At 43.3% G+C, this 18,393-nt stretch overlaps 1 protein-coding gene across 1 annotated transcript in view; it reads right to left on the bottom strand.

Moving 5' to 3' along the window:
• LOC138702114 (cathepsin L-like peptidase) overlaps positions 1 to 18,393 on the bottom strand; it is a 161,625-nt gene continuing 143,232 nt past the window's right edge. The window contains exon 10 of the mRNA XM_069829703.1: positions 1 to 2,983. The gene's annotated coding sequence lies outside the window, so the exon portion shown is untranslated. The remainder of the gene's footprint in view (positions 2,984 to 18,393) is intronic.

Raw genomic sequence — 18,393 nt, 5'->3', positions numbered from 1 at the left:
AAGAGCAATATCAACACTTGACAATGTATGTAGTTACCACTGCAGTTGTTTTTTTTTTATTGTTGCTGATCAATCACAACGGAAGCGAAGAAAAAGACATCCATTTTGGATGAGCAAATATCATACAGGAAGGGATGAAGTCAGAATCATGATGGGAAGATGGGAAGCTCACCAAATTATGGCATTATTTTAATTTTGTTAGTCTCTATTTTGTCACTATTTTATCAATATAAATAAATATCTATAAGCAAATTAATGAATGAATGAATAAATAAATAGGTGAATAAGTAAATAAGTGAATAAATCAATAAATTAATAAGTCAATAAAAATGAATTAATAAATGAATACCGGAAGTAAATAAATTAATAAATAAATATTACTCGACCGAGGCCAGTGGAGTCCTGCGTTCGTAATACTGCAACACGATAGTTCACATTAAGCCCGCGGCTGCACTCGCCTTGGTCGAGTAATACTTACTTACCAATGGCTTTTAAGGAACCCGATGTTCATTGCTGCCCTCCCATTGTCCCTATCCTTTGCAAGATTAATCCAGTCTCTGTCATCATATCCCACCTCCCTCAAATCCATTTTAATATTATCCTCCCATTTACGTCTCGGCCTCCTCAAAGGTTGGTCGAGTAATAAGTGGATAAATAAGTAAATTAAGTAATTAATTCTGTTTTCTTCACTCCTACGTCAGGCCTATGAAAATAGGATGTTAAAATTTTAATTTTGTTGTTGCTGCTTTTCTACTTCCCAAGTCATACTTTTCTGCTAAAAATTGATTGGCATCCCTCCCCCCTTTTCTGACGGTCATTGTAATTCAGTTCTGAGGCTCGGTAAAGACAAGAATAATTCCTGTGTTCTTCAATGAACTCTACACTTTTCTCATTAGACCAGTTCATCATTCTCTCACACACAGATAACCTATAAAAATATTCCATAAACTAATCGAACTGCACCGGAACTATCCAAATATTCACAATGAACACAGCAGCTCCTATCCAACACCTGAACTCAGCTGCTAAGAAGCAGGTAGTTGCCCCATACTTGCCCCAGATTTGTGCGAACACATTTTATTCCTGCCTCTCGCCTTGTGTGTACCTAACTGGCAACGCTGGTTTCCCTCTCGTTGTTCCTGCACAGTTGTAAAAGTGGAAACACGGCTTAAGAGCTTTCCTTTGTAATTAAAGCATTTCATCACAATATGAACTATTGCTCCATAACGGGACACCATAACAAATTAAACTCTGTAACTATGCATAGTGTACTTGAAGTAAACATTTCATAAATCATTAAATCAACATTTCCTTTCCTTCATATTACCTATCAACTTTCTTTGCCAATACAAAAAATATTATACAGAGACATTATGACATGAAGCGAGAAAATGGCGGGTTACTGACAGTCTACAATGCACAGGCTGTTAGAGGTGCGGGTAGATCCTCAGTCACCATATGCCATTCACTGTAGTCACAAATCGATTTACAAAAGTCTTCATTCCTAAAGTGTAGCGATTATGTATTTTAATGACCACCACGAAAACTAGACGTAAACTCCGAACAAAGTTTCCAAACACATCTGTCCCTTCTGCCCAAACAATTTCAAAACGCACTGAGAGAAACAGCCTCAGTGAACAAACAAAAATCAAACAAAAACGTAGTATTTTTAAACAATAGAAATTAGATGAGACTTGTGAAAGATTAGAACTTCAGAGTGTTGTTGATCAGAAGATGTCAGGTGTGTGTAAGGCTGGGGGGGGCTATTTCCAACGACTGTGAGCATGAGAATCCAAACCATTGAACATATGTTGTAGTACTGTTATGTATTATAGAAGTGCAGCTGAAAAGGTTACGCACTCACAGGAAACCACGTTAGCACGGGCCACCAAATATTTTCTCGCATCACACCATAATGTCTCTGTAGAATGCATATATTGCATTTTGGTCAGTTTTAGTTCATTGCAATATTCTTGCTAGTCGTGCACATAAGTGTCCGTGCAATGTAACGAGCACCATATGCCTGTGTTTTGTTTTCTCACTTCACCAACTCTACGGTCTTGAAAAGAGCAGACATACTCACAGTGCTACAAACAGCTTTTATATGGCCGAACATGTTTCAATTTGTAAACACGTGTCCACTCCTAAAATTACACCTGATTCTAAATTCATGTCATTTACACAACAGGGACCTCAAGAAAATTCCTCCACAATGGCAGCTGCACCCTTGCTTGGATTGTGTGACCTGGCACTTTGTAACAAAGAAAATAAATCGACTATGTTTTCCAAAACTGAGTGTCATTTGTAAACGTAAATCCTAATCTTCATTTTGTCTGGTAATGATTCCCTTCCCAAATAAATATATCCTGCTTCTACATCCCTTAATAAAATTATAACACCACTCATCTAATGTTATAGTCGCTATACTGAAGGTTATTCATTACACATTGGATCTCCATCATCAGTTCCTTCAACACCTTCTCTTTACGAAATACTAGACCTAATGACGACAAACATTTTATATTATGAGCTTCCTATTAACACTTGTAAGATATTGGATACCGTACTGAAAATCATTGACAATGAAATTAGCTTTTATACCGTATACAGTATGTCTCATATTGTTAAGAATTATTTCTCCTCTATTCCTTTATACATATACATACAAACATACATACATACATACATACATACATACATACATACATACATACATACATACATACATACATACGTACATATACACAAGTATTTGCAGTGCAATTAAAGTGTTTAATACATTTCATGAAATAAGCTTGTATTATTTAACTAAACCACTCACTCTTTCAACCTTGACTTCTCCTCACATTGCAACTCTTAACGTGTCCAGCTGTATCATGTCACGAGGACTGTGCTGCAAATATGATGACACCAGTCTGCGACAAGAACGAAACATCACTGTGAGGCAATCCAGCAGCTACTACCATCTACCCAAGGAATCAGCCTGCAAACATAAGCGATGTTATAGCTGCAATATCTCTATGTTTGAAGTCAACAATGCAACAAAGACATGAAACACATAAACAAGAAAAAGCAATTTTTGGGTACCTCAGCAAGATCTCTTAGTGGGAAAAAGTGATTCTGCCTTCTACATTTCAGGGTAGTTCACGAAACATGCAGCAGCTATACCAAGAAGCTATGTCTTTTGTTCAAAGCATGATAAACCTTACATTTTCTTTACTTTCATCTACAATCAGCAATGACCTGAAATAGCAACTGCATTAATCCCACATGAAAAATTCGCTGATCGTTCTGCCATTGTTACTTCCGTTTTCGCAATGAAATTCTAGAAATGAACATGGATAGGTTCAAGGAAAAGTATTTGGCATAAAATACATTCAGAGGGAGTTATGTTTCACTATTATGGAAGCAAATAACTTCCAAAATGTCTGGTATTCTTCATTGAAAATCTGAACTTTTAATTTGAATTACTTATGGACTTAGTTTGCAGCATTTGCAGCACAAGCCACTAGTATCACTATAATCATGGAATTAAATAATTACATTCAATTCAAAATAATAACTTCACTATGCAACATAGCCACAATTTTGAACTTCAGCTTCATATCTCAAAGAAATCTTTTGCCCAATTTGAAATCTACATTTTGTAAGTTGCAAGGATAATAAATGTCAGAGAATGTGAAATAGGAGAAACAGACAATTCGCTTATTACCACAATAAATGTCCACATAAATATGAAACTATTTAGATAATGATTAAAATTTATATATCTTTTAAAGACTAAAAGAAAGGAGCTTCCAGATGAGACAAAAAAACGCTAATTGCCAAAAAACAATCAGTCTCAAGAAGAATTCTCTCACTGCAAAGGATAAAAAACGCACAAAGAAGAGCACAGGCCTACAAAAACTGCAACGGTTGTGCTCGATTTTATTCGTGAATATTAGTAAACAAACATATAGGCATGCTACAGTGAAAAGGGCGAGTCTTTGAGACCGTTCGTTCTACTTGTGTATCGAAAATTCTCTTTTGGAAGGTCAAAATGACCATTCTTTTTTAATATATCGGCCGATACCGTCCATATGCCTGGGGACAGAGAGTAGTCATTTATACTACATATAGAGTTCGTGGAGATCTATTTGCCTCATTTACCAGCTTTGTTGTCAATACACATACGACGGAGATATGACGACGAGAATGTAGGCGCAATAGAAGTTTAAAAGCCTTGGTATTTTTTCTCTATAATCAGTTTGTGTTCAAGATTCCCATCTTCATGATATAGTGTCCGAAGTAAGTCAAGGGGGAATAAAATAATACATCCCGTTCGACGATATGGCCATTATTTCCGGAGGGAGAAGAGTTTAAACCACTATTTTTGGGTACCTAAAATATGGTCATTTTGACCTTCCAAAACAGACTTTTTTCTACACAAGGAGAACGAAGCGACTCAGAGGCCCGCCCTTTTAACTGTAGCATCCCCACATCATCCCTAGTAATCACCGCAAAAATCCAGCAAATCCGGCGCACTTTTTTCTAGCCCCAATTTTTGGGTACCTAAAATATTTGAGTCTCTAATTCCGGAAATAATGGCCATACCGAGGAACGGGATGCGGCCCTGTATTCCCCACTGACCTAATTCTTACACGATAGCATCAAAATGGCAATCGCGAACACTTTCCGATTTTCGAGAAAAAAAGGGGAAGGGTTTAAACCACTATTCCGCCGACATTCTAGCCGCCATAACTCCGCTGCACGTGTAGTTACAAAAATGACGATGAGTGCGTTGAATACAGCTCCTCGAATTCTATCTTCAGTATAAAGGACAACTCTCTATGCCCGCGCGTGTGGACGGGAGAGGCCGGCAAAATTTCAAAAAATGGTCATTTTGACCTTCCAAAACAGACTTTTTTCTACACAAGGAGAACGAAGCGACTCAGAGGCCCGCCCTTTTAACTGTAGCATCCCCACATCATCCCTAGTAATCACCGCAAAAATCCAGCAAATCCGGCGCACTTTTTTCTAGCCCCAATTTTTGGGTACCTAAAATATTTGAGTCTCTAATTCCGGAAATAATGGCCATACCGAGGAACGGGATGCGGCCCTGTATTCCCCACTGACCTAATTCTTACACGATAGCATCAAAATGGCAATCGCGAACACTTTCCGATTTTCGAGAAAAAAAGGGGAAGGGTTTAAACCACTATTCCGCCGACATTCTAGCCGCCATAACTCCGCTGCACGTGTAGTTACAAAAATGACGATGAGTGCGTTGAATACAGCTCCTCGAATTCTATCTTCAGTATAAAGGACAACTCTCTATGCCCGCGCGTGTGGACGGGAGAGGCCGGCAAAATTTCAAAAAATGGTCATTTTGACCTTCCAAAACAGACTTTTTTCTACACAAGGAGAACGAAGCGACTCAGAGGCCCGCCCTTTTAACTGTAGCATCCCCACATCATCCCTAGTAATCACCGCAAAAATCCAGCAAATCCGGCGCACTTTTTTCTAGCCCCAATTTTTGGGTACCTAAAATATTTGAGTCTCTAATTCCGGAAATAATGGCCATACCGAGGAGCGGGATGCGGCCCTGTATTCCCCACTGACCTAATTCTTACACGATAGCATCAAAATGGCAATCGCGAACACTTTCCGATTTTCGAGAAAAAAAGGGGAAGGGTTTAAACCACTATTCCGCCGACATTCTAGCCGCCATAACTCCGCTGCACGTGTAGTTACAAAAATGACGATGAGTGCGTTGAATACAGCTCCTCGAATTCTATCTTCAGTATAAAGGACAACTCTCTATGCCCGCGCGTGTGGACGGGAGAGGCCGGCAAAATTTCAAAAAATGGTCATTTTGACCTTCCAAAACAGACTTTTTTCTACACAAGGAGAACGAAGCGACTCAGAGGCCCGCCCTTTTAACTGTAGCATCCCCACATCATCCCTAGTAATCACCGCAAAAATCCAGCAAATCCGGCGCACTTTTTTCTAGCCCCAATTTTTGGGTACCTAAAATATTTGAGTCTCTAATTCCGGAAATAATGGCCATACCGAGGAACGGGATGCGGCCCTGTATTCCCCACTGACCTAATTCTTACACGATAGCATCAAAATGGCAATCGCGAACACTTTCTGATTTTCGAGAAAAAAAGGGGAAGGGTTTAAACCACTATTCCGCCGACATTCTAGCCGCCATAACTCCGCTGCACGTGTAGTTACAAAAATTACGATGAGTGCGTTGAATACAGCTCCTCGAATTCTATCTTCAGTATAAAGGACAACTCTCTATGCCCGCGCGTGTGGACGGGAGAGGCCGGCAAAATTTCAAAAAATGGTCATTTTGACCTTCCAAAACAGACTTTTTTCTACACAAGGAGAACGAAGCGACTCAGAGGCCCGCCCTTTTAACTGTAGCATCCCCACATCATCCCTAGTAATCACCGCAAAAATCCAACAAATCCGGCGCACTTTTTTCTAGCCCCAATTTTTGGGTACCTAAAATATTTGAGTCTCTAATTCCGGAAATAATGGCCATACCGAAGAACGGGATGCGGCCCTGTTTTCCCCACTGACCTAATTCTTACACGATAGCATCAAAATGGCAATCGCGAACACTTTCCGATTTTCGAGAAAAAAAGGGGAAGGGTTTAAACCACTATTCCGCCGACATTCTAGCCGCCATAACTCCGCTGCACGTGTAGTTACAAAAATGACGATGAGTGCGTTGAATACAGCTCCTCGAATTCTATCTTCAGTATAAAGGACAACTCTCTATGCCCGCGCGTGTGGACGGGAGAGGCCGGCAAAATTTCAAAAAATGGTCATTTTGACCTTCCAAAACAGACTTTTTTCTACACAAGGAGAACGAAGCGACTCAGAGGCCCGCCCTTTTAACTGTAGCATCCCCACATCATCCCTAGTAATCACCGCAAAAATCCAGCAAATCCGGCGCACTTTTTTCTAGCCCCAATTTTTGGGTACCTAAAATATTTGAGTCTCTAATTCCGGAAATAATGGCCATACCGAGGAACGGGATGCGGCCCTGTATTCCCCACTGACCTAATTCTTACACGATAGCATCAAAATGGCAATCGCGAACACTTTCCGATTTTCGAGAAAAAAAGGGGAAGGGTTTAAACCACTATTCCGCCGACATTCTAGCCGCCATAACTCCGCTGCACGTGTAGTTACAAAAATGACGATGAGTGCGTTGAATACAGCTCCTCGAATTCTATCTTCAGTATAAAGGACAACTCTCTATGCCCGCGCGTGTGGACGGGAGAGGCCGGCAAAATTTCAAAAAATGGTCATTTTGACCTTCCAAAACAGACTTTTTTCTACACAAGGAGAACGAAGCGACTCAGAGGCCCGCCCTTTTAACTGTAGCATCCCCACATCATCCCTAGTAATCACCGCAAAAATCCAGCAAATCCGGCGCACTTTTTTCTAGCCCCAATTTTTGGGTACCTAAAATATTTGAGTCTCTAATTCCGGAAATAATGGCCATACCGAAGAACGGGATGCGGCCCTGTATTCCCCACTGACCTAATTCTTACACGATAGCATCAAAATGGCAATCGCGAACACTTTCCGATTTTCGAGAAAAAAAGGGGAAGGGTTTAAACCACTATTCCGCCGACATTCTAGCCGCCATAACTCCGCTGCACGTGTAGTTACAAAAATGACGATGAGTGCGTTGAATACAGCTCCTCGAATTCTATCTTCAGTATAAAGGACAACTCTCTATGCCCGCGCGTGTGGACGGGAGAGGCCGGCAAAATTTCAAAAAATGGTCATTTTGACCTTCCAAAACAGACTTTTTTCTACACAAGGAGAACGAAGCGACTCAGAGGCCCGCCCTTTTAACTGTAGCATCCCCACATCATCCCTAGTAATCACCGCAAAAATCCAGCAAATCCGGCGCACTTTTTTCTAGCCCCAATTTTTGGGTACCTAAAATATTTGAGTCTCTAATTCCGGAAATAATGGCCATACCGAGGAACGGGATGCGGCCCTGTATTCCCCACTGACCTAATTCTTACACGATAGCATCAAAATGGCAATCGCGAACACTTTCCGATTTTCGAGAAAAAAAGGGGAAGGGTTTAAACCACTATTCCGCCGACATTCTAGCCGCCATAACTCCGCTGCACGTGTAGTTACAAAAATGACGATGAGTGCGTTGAATACAGCTCCTCGAATTCTATCTTCAGTATAAAGGACAACTCTCTATGCCCGCGCGTGTGGACGGGAGAGGCCGGCAAAATTTCAAAAAATGGTCATTTTGACCTTCCAAAACAGACTTTTTTCTACACAAGGAGAACGAAGCTACTCAGAGGCCCGCCCTTTTAACTGTAGCATCCCCACATCATCCCTAGTAATCACCGCAAAAATCCAGCAAATCCGGCGCACTTTTTTCTAGCCCCAATTTTTGGGTACCTAAAATATTTGAGTCTCTAATTCCGGAAATAATGGCCATACCGAAGAACGGGATGCGGCCCTGTATTCCCCACTGACCTAATTCTTACACGATAGCATCAAAATGGCAATCGCGAACACTTTCCGATTTTCGAGAAAAAAAAGAAAAAGAAAAAACCACTATTCCGCCGACATTCTAGCCGCCATAACTCCGCTGCACGTGTAGTTACAAAAATGACGATGAGTGCGTTGAATACAGCTCCTCGAATTCTATCTTCAGTATAAAGGACAACTCTCTATGCCCGCGCGTGTGGACGGGAGAGGCCGGCAAAATTTCAAAAAATGGTCATTTTGACCTTCCAAAACAGACTTTTTTCTACACAAGGAGAACGAAGCGACTCAGAGGCCCGCCCTTTTAACTGTAGCATCCCCACATCATCCCTAGTAATCACCGCAAAAATCCAACAAATCCGGCGCACTTTTTTCTAGCCCCAATTTTTGGGTACCTAAAATATTTGAGTCTCTAATTCCGGAAATAATGGCCATACCGAAGAACGGGATGCGGCCCTGTTTTCCCCACTGACCTAATTCTTACACGATAGCATCAAAATGGCAATCGCGAACACTTTCCGATTTTCGAGAAAAAAAGGGGAAGGGTTTAAACCACTATTCCGCCGACATTCTAGCCGCCATAACTCCGCTGCACGTGTAGTTACAAAAATGACGATGAGTGCGTTGAATACAGCTCCTCGAATTCTATCTTCAGTATAAAGGACAACTCTCTATGCCCGCGCGTGTGGACGGGAGAGGCCGGCAAAATTTCAAAAAATGGTCATTTTGACCTTCCAAAACAGACTTTTTTCTACACAAGGAGAACGAAGCGACTCAGAGGCCCGCCCTTTTAACTGTAGCATCCCCACATCATCCCTAGTAATCACCGCAAAAATCCAGCAAATCCGGCGCACTTTTTTCTAGCCCCAATTTTTGGGTACCTAAAATATTTGAGTCTCTAATTCCGGAAATAATGGCCATACCGAGGAACGGGATGCGGCCCTGTATTCCCCACTGACCTAATTCTTACACGATAGCATCAAAATGGCAATCGCGAACACTTTCCGATTTTCGAGAAAAAAAGGGGAAGGGTTTAAACCACTATTCCGCCGACATTCTAGCCGCCATAACTCCGCTGCACGTGTAGTTACAAAAATGACGATGAGTGCGTTGAATACAGCTCCTCGAATTCTATCTTCAGTATAAAGGACAACTCTCTATGCCCGCGCGTGTGGACGGGAGAGGCCGGCAAAATTTCAAAAAATGGTCATTTTGACCTTCCAAAACAGACTTTTTTCTACACAAGGAGAACGAAGCGACTCAGAGGCCCGCCCTTTTAACTGTAGCATCCCCACATCATCCCTAGTAATCACCGCAAAAATCCAGCAAATCCGGCGCACTTTTTTCTAGCCCCAATTTTTGGGTACCTAAAATATTTGAGTCTCTAATTCCGGAAATAATGGCCATACCGAGGAGCGGGATGCGGCCCTGTATTCCCCACTGACCTAATTCTTACACGATAGCATCAAAATGGCAATCGCGAACACTTTCCGATTTTCGAGAAAAAAAGGGGAAGGGTTTAAACCACTATTCCGCCGACATTCTAGCCGCCATAACTCCGCTGCACGTGTAGTTACAAAAATGACGATGAGTGCGTTGAATACAGCTCCTCGAATTCTATCTTCAGTATAAAGGACAACTCTCTATGCCCGCGCGTGTGGACGGGAGAGGCCGGCAAAATTTCAAAAAATGGTCATTTTGACCTTCCAAAACAGACTTTTTTCTACACAAGGAGAACGAAGCGACTCAGAGGCCCGCCCTTTTAACTGTAGCATCCCCACATCATCCCTAGTAATCACCGCAAAAATCCAGCAAATCCGGCGCACTTTTTTCTAGCCCCAATTTTTGGGTACCTAAAATATTTGAGTCTCTAATTCCGGAAATAATGGCCATACCGAGGAACGGGATGCGGCCCTGTATTCCCCACTGACCTAATTCTTACACGATAGCATCAAAATGGCAATCGCGAACACTTTCTGATTTTCGAGAAAAAAAGGGGAAGGGTTTAAACCACTATTCCGCCGACATTCTAGCCGCCATAACTCCGCTGCACGTGTAGTTACAAAAATTACGATGAGTGCGTTGAATACAGCTCCTCGAATTCTATCTTCAGTATAAAGGACAACTCTCTATGCCCGCGCGTGTGGACGGGAGAGGCCGGCAAAATTTCAAAAAATGGTCATTTTGACCTTCCAAAACAGACTTTTTTCTACACAAGGAGAACGAAGCGACTCAGAGGCCCGCCCTTTTAACTGTAGCATCCCCACATCATCCCTAGTAATCACCGCAAAAATCCAACAAATCCGGCGCACTTTTTTCTAGCCCCAATTTTTGGGTACCTAAAATATTTGAGTCTCTAATTCCGGAAATAATGGCCATACCGAAGAACGGGATGCGGCCCTGTTTTCCCCACTGACCTAATTCTTACACGATAGCATCAAAATGGCAATCGCGAACACTTTCCGATTTTCGAGAAAAAAAAGAAAAAGAAAAAACCACTATTCCGCCGACATTCTAGCCGCCATAACTCCGCTGCACGTGTAGTTACAAAAATGACGATGAGTGCGTTGAATACAGCTCCTCGAATTCTATCTTCAGTATAAAGGACAACTCTCTATGCCCGCGCGTGTGGACGGGAGAGGCCGGCAAAATTTCAAAAAATGGTCATTTTGACCTTCCAAAACAGACTTTTTTCTACACAAGGAGAACGAAGCGACTCAGAGGCCCGCCCTTTTAACTGTAGCATCCCCACATCATCCCTAGTAATCACCGCAAAAATCCAACAAATCCGGCGCACTTTTTTCTAGCCCCAATTTTTGGGTACCTAAAATATTTGAGTCTCTAATTCCGGAAATAATGGCCATACCGAAGAACGGGATGCGGCCCTGTTTTCCCCACTGACCTAATTCTTACACGATAGCATCAAAATGGCAATCGCGAACACTTTCCGATTTTCGAGAAAAAAAGGGGAAGGGTTTAAACCACTATTCCGCCGACATTCTAGCCGCCATAACTCCGCTGCACGTGTAGTTACAAAAATGACGATGAGTGCGTTGAATACAGCTCCTCGAATTCTATCTTCAGTATAAAGGACAACTCTCTATGCCCGCGCGTGTGGACGGGAGAGGCCGGCAAAATTTCAAAAAATGGTCATTTTGACCTTCCAAAACAGACTTTTTTCTACACAAGGAGAACGAAGCGACTCAGAGGCCCGCCCTTTTAACTGTAGCATCCCCACATCATCCCTAGTAATCACCGCAAAAATCCAGCAAATCCGGCGCACTTTTTTCTAGCCCCAATTTTTGGGTACCTAAAATATTTGAGTCTCTAATTCCGGAAATAATGGCCATACCGAGGAACGGGATGCGGCCCTGTATTCCCCACTGACCTAATTCTTACACGATAGCATCAAAATGGCAATCGCGAACACTTTCCGATTTTCGAGAAAAAAAGGGGAAGGGTTTAAACCACTATTCCGCCGACATTCTAGCCGCCATAACTCCGCTGCACGTGTAGTTACAAAAATGACGATGAGTGCGTTGAATACAGCTCCTCGAATTCTATCTTCAGTATAAAGGACAACTCTCTATGCCCGCGCGTGTGGACGGGAGAGGCCGGCAAAATTTCAAAAAATGGTCATTTTGACCTTCCAAAACAGACTTTTTTCTACACAAGGAGAACGAAGCGACTCAGAGGCCCGCCCTTTTAACTGTAGCATCCCCACATCATCCCTAGTAATCACCGCAAAAATCCAGCAAATCCGGCGCACTTTTTTCTAGCCCCAATTTTTGGGTACCTAAAATATTTGAGTCTCTAATTCCGGAAATAATGGCCATACCGAGGAACGGGATGCGGCCCTGTATTCCCCACTGACCTAATTCTTACACGATAGCATCAAAATGGCAATCGCGAACACTTTCCGATTTTCGAGAAAAAAAGGGGAAGGGTTTAAACCACTATTCCGCCGACATTCTAGCCGCCATAACTCCGCTGCACGTGTAGTTACAAAAATGACGATGAGTGCGTTGAATACAGCTCCTCGAATTCTATCTTCAGTATAAAGGACAACTCTCTATGCCCGCGCGTGTGGACGGGAGAGGCCGGCAAAATTTCAAAAAATGGTCATTTTGACCTTCCAAAACAGACTTTTTTCTACACAAGGAGAACGAAGCGACTCAGAGGCCCGCCCTTTTAACTGTAGCATCCCCACATCATCCCTAGTAATCACCGCAAAAATCCAGCAAATCCGGCGCACTTTTTTCTAGCCCCAATTTTTGGGTACCTAAAATATTTGAGTCTCTAATTCCGGAAATAATGGCCATACCGAGGAACGGGATGCGGCCCTGTATTCCCCACTGACCTAATTCTTACACGATAGCATCAAAATGGCAATCGCGAACACTTTCCGATTTTCGAGAAAAAAAGGGGAAGGGTTTAAACCACTATTCCGCCGACATTCTAGCCGCCATAACTCCGCTGCACGTGTAGTTACAAAAATGACGATGAGTGCGTTGAATACAGCTCCTCGAATTCTATCTTCAGTATAAAGGACAACTCTCTATGCCCGCGCGTGTGGACGGGAGAGGCCGGCAAAATTTCAAAAAATGGTCATTTTGACCTTCCAAAACAGACTTTTTTCTACACAAGGAGAACGAAGCGACTCAGAGGCCCGCCCTTTTAACTGTAGCATCCCCACATCATCCCTAGTAATCACCGCAAAAATCCAGCAAATCCGGCGCACTTTTTTCTAGCCCCAATTTTTGGGTACCTAAAATATTTGAGTCTCTAATTCCGGAAATAATGGCCATACCGAAGAACGGGATGCGGCCCTGTATTCCCCACTGACCTAATTCTTACACGATAGCATCAAAATGGCAATCGCGAACACTTTCCGATTTTCGAGAAAAAAAGGGGAAGGGTTTAAACCACTATTCCGCCGACATTCTAGCCGCCATAACTCCGCTGCACGTGTAGTTACAAAAATGACGATGAGTGCGTTGAATACAGCTCCTCGAATTCTATCTTCAGTATAAAGGACAACTCTCTATGCCCGCGCGTGTGGACGGGAGAGGCCGGCAAAATTTCAAAAAATGGTCATTTTGACCTTCCAAAACAGACTTTTTTCTACACAAGGAGAACGAAGCGACTCAGAGGCCCGCCCTTTTAACTGTAGCATCCCCACATCATCCCTAGTAATCACCGCAAAAATCCAGCAAATCCGGCGCACTTTTTCCTAGCCCCAATTTTTGGGTACCTAAAATATTTGAGTCTCTAATTCCGGAAATAATGGCCATACCGAGGAACGGGATGCGGCCCTGTATTCCCCACTGACCTAATTCTTACACGATAGCATCAAAATGGCAATCGCGAACACTTTCCGATTTTCGAGAAAAAAAGGGGAAGGGTTTAAACCACTATTCCGCCGACATTCTAGCCGCCATAACTCCGCTGCACGTGTAGTTACAAAAATGACGATGAGTGCGTTGAATACAGCTCCTCGAATTCTATCTTCAGTATAAAGGACAACTCTCTATGCCCGCGCGTGTGGACGGGAGAGGCCGGCAAAATTTCAAAAAATGGTCATTTTGACCTTCCAAAACAGACTTTTTTCTACACAAGGAGAACGAAGCGACTCAGAGGCCCGCCCTTTTAACTGTAGCATCCCCACATCATCCCTAGTAATCACCGCAAAAATCCAGCAAATCCGGCGCACTTTTTTCTAGCCCCAATTTTTGGGTACCTAAAATATTTGAGTCTCTAATTCCGGAAATAATGGCCATACCGAGGAACGGGATGCGGCCCTGTATTCCCCACTGACCTAATTCTTACACGATAGCATCAAAATGGCAATCGCGAACACTTTCCGATTTTCGAGAAAAAAAGGGGAAGGGTTTAAACCACTATTCCGCCGACATTCTAGCCGCCATAACTCCGCTGCACGTGTAGTTACAAAAATGACGATGAGTGCGTTGAATACAGCTCCTCGAATTCTATCTTCAGTATAAAGGACAACTCTCTATGCCCGCGCGTGTGGACGGGAGAGGCCGGCAAAATTTCAAAAAATGGTCATTTTGACCTTCCAAAACAGACTTTTTTCTACACAAGGAGAACGAAGCGACTCAGAGGCCCGCCCTTTTAACTGTAGCATCCCCACATCATCCCTAGTAATCACCGCAAAAATCCAGCAAATCCGGCGCACTTTTTTCTAGCCCCAATTTTTGGGTACCTAAAATATTTGAGTCTCTAATTCCGGAAATAATGGCCATACCGAGGAGCGGGATGCGGCCCTGTATTCCCCACTGACCTAATTCTTACACGATAGCATCAAAATGGCAATCGCGAACACTTTCCGATTTTCGAGAAAAAAAGGGGAAGGGTTTAAACCACTATTCCGCCGACATTCTAGCCGCCATAACTCCGCTGCACGTGTAGTTACAAAAATGACGATGAGTGCGTTGAATACAGCTCCTCGAATTCTATCTTCAGTATAAAGGACAACTCTCTATGCCCGCGCGTGTGGACGGGAGAGGCCGGCAAAATTTCAAAAAATGGTCATTTTGACCTTCCAAAACAGACTTTTTTCTACACAAGGAGAACGAAGCGACTCAGAGGCCCGCCCTTTTAACTGTAGCATCCCCACATCATCCCTAGTAATCACCGCAAAAATCCAGCAAATCCGGCGCACTTTTTTCTAGCCCCAATTTTTGGGTACCTAAAATATTTGAGTCTCTAATTCCGGAAATAATGGCCATACCGAGGAACGGGATGCGGCCCTGTATTCCCCACTGACCTAATTCTTACACGATAGCATCAAAATGGCAATCGCGAACACTTTCTGATTTTCGAGAAAAAAAGGGGAAGGGTTTAAACCACTATTCCGCCGACATTCTAGCCGCCATAACTCCGCTGCACGTGTAGTTACAAAAATTACGATGAGTGCGTTGAATACAGCTCCTCGAATTCTATCTTCAGTATAAAGGACAACTCTCTATGCCCGCGCGTGTGGACGGGAGAGGCCGGCAAAATTTCAAAAAATGGTCATTTTGACCTTCCAAAACAGACTTTTTTCTACACAAGGAGAACGAAGCGACTCAGAGGCCCGCCCTTTTAACTGTAGCATCCCCACATCATCCCTAGTAATCACCGCAAAAATCCAGCAAATCCGGCGCACTTTTTTCTAGCCCCAATTTTTGGGTACCTAAAATATTTGAGTCTCTAATTCCGGAAATAATGGCCATACCGAGGAACGGGATGCGGCCCTGTATTCCCCACTGACCTAATTCTTACACGATAGCATCAAAATGGCAATCGCGAACACTTTCCGATTTTCGAGAAAAAAAGGGGAAGGGTTTAAACCACTATTCCGCCGACATTCTAGCCGCCATAACTCCGCTGCACGTGTAGTTACAAAAATGACGATGAGTGCGTTGAATACAGCTCCTCGAATTCTATCTTCAGTATAAAGGACAACTCTCTATGCCCGCGCGTGTGGACGGGAGAGGCCGGCAAAATTTCAAAAAATGGTCATTTTGACCTTCCAAAACAGACTTTTTTCTACACAAGGAGAACGAAGCGACTCAGAGGCCCGCCCTTTTAACTGTAGCATCCCCACATCATCCCTAGTAATCACCGCAAAAATCCAGCAAATCCGGCGCACTTTTTTCTAGCCCCAATTTTTGGGTACCTAAAATATTTGAGTCTCTAATTCCGGAAATAATGGCCATACCGAGGAGCGGGATGCGGCCCTGTATTCCCCACTGACCTAATTCTTACACGATAGCATCAAAATGGCAATCGCGAACACTTTCCGATTTTCGAGAAAAAAAGGGGAAGGGTTTAAACCACTATTCCGCCGACATTCTAGCCGCCATAACTCCGCTGCACGTGTAGTTACAAAAATGACGATGAGTGCGTTGAATACAGCTCCTCGAATTCTATCTTCAGTATAAAGGACAACTCTCTATGCCCGCGCGTGTGGACGGGAGAGGCCGGCAAAATTTCAAAAAATGGTCATTTTGACCTTCCAAAACAGACTTTTTTCTACACAAGGAGAACGAAGCGACTCAGAGGCCCGCCCTTTTAACTGTAGCATCCCCACATCATCCCTAGTAATCACCGCAAAAATCCAGCAAATCCGGCGCACTTTTTTCTAGCCCCAATTTTTGGGTACCTAAAATATTTGAGTCTCTAATTCCGGAAATAATGGCCATACCGAGGAACGGGATGCGGCCCTGTATTCCCCACTGACCTAATTCTTACACGATAGCATCAAAATGGCAATCGCGAACACTTTCCGATTTTCGAGAAAAAAAGGGGAAGGGTTTAAACCACTATTCCGCCGACATTCTAGCCGCCATAACTCCGCTGCACGTGTAGTTACAAAAATGACGATGAGTGCGTTGAATACAGCTCCTCGAATTCTATCTTCAGTATAAAGGACAACTCTCTATGCCCGCGCGTGTGGACGGGAGAGGCCGGCAAAATTTCAAAAAATGGTCATTTTGACCTTCCAAAACAGACTTTTTTCTACACAAGGAGAACGAAGCGACTCAGAGGCCCGCCCTTTTAACTGTAGCATCCCCACATCATCCCTAGTAATCACCGCAAAAATCCAGCAAATCCGGCGCACTTTTTTCTAGCCCCAATTTTTGGGTACCTAAAATATTTGAGTCTCTAATTCCGGAAATAATGGCCATACCGAGGAACGGGATGCGGCCCTGTATTCCCCACTGACCTAATTCTTACACGATAGCATCAAAATGGCAATCGCGAACACTTTCTGATTTTCGAGAAAAAAAGGGGAAGGGTTTAAACCACTATTCCGCCGACATTCTAGCCGCCATAACTCCGCTGCACGTGTAGTTACAAAAATGACGATGAGTGCGTTGAATACAGCTCCTCGAATTCTATCTTCAGTATAAAGGACAACTCTCTATGCCCGCGCGTGTGGACGGGAGAGGCCGGCAAAATTTCAAAAAATGGTCATTTTGACCTTCCAAAACAGACTTTTTTCTACACAAGGAGAACGAAGCGACTCAGAGGCCCGCCCTTTTAACTGTAGCATCCCCACATCATCCCTAGTAATCACCGCAAAAATCCAGCAAATCCGGCGCACTTTTTTCTAGCCCCAATTTTTGGGTACCTAAAATATTTGAGTCTCTAATTCCGGAAATAATGGCCATACCGAGGAACGGGATGCGGCCCTGTATTCCCCACTGACCTAATTCTTACACGATAGCATCAAAATGGCAATCGCGAACACTTTCCGATTTTCGAGAAAAAAAGGGGAAGGGTTTAAACCACTATTCCGCCGACATTCTAGCCGCCATAACTCCGCTGCACGTGTAGTTACAAAAATGACGATGAGTGCGTTGAATACAGCTCCTCGAATTCTATCTTCAGTATAAAGGACAACTCTCTATGCCCGCGCGTGTGGACGGGAGAGGCCGGCAAAATTTCAAAAAATGGTCATTTTGACCTTCCAAAACAGACTTTTTTCTACACAAGGAGAACGAAGCGACTCAGAGGCCCGCCCTTTTAACTGTAGCATCCCCACATCATCCCTAGTAATCACCGCAAAAATCCAGCAAATCCGGCGCACTTTTTTCTAGCCCCAATTTTTGGGTACCTAAAATATTTGAGTCTCTAATTCCGGAAATAATGGCCATACCGAGGAGCGGGATGCGGCCCTGTATTCCCCACTGACCTAATTCTTACACGATAGCATCAAAATGGCAATCGCGAACACTTTCCGATTTTCGAGAAAAAAAGGGGAAGGGTTTAAACCACTATTCCGCCGACATTCTAGCCGCCATAACTCCGCTGCACGTGTAGTTACAAAAATGACGATGAGTGCGTTGAATA

Source organism: Periplaneta americana, chromosome 6 (assembly GCF_040183065.1).
Source record: "Periplaneta americana isolate PAMFEO1 chromosome 6, P.americana_PAMFEO1_priV1, whole genome shotgun sequence".
In the NCBI taxonomy this organism is placed as follows: Eukaryota; Metazoa; Arthropoda; class Insecta; order Blattodea; family Blattidae; genus Periplaneta; species Periplaneta americana.
Note: the sequence above shows the minus strand (reverse complement) of the source record. Positions and strands in the feature narration are given on the sequence as shown.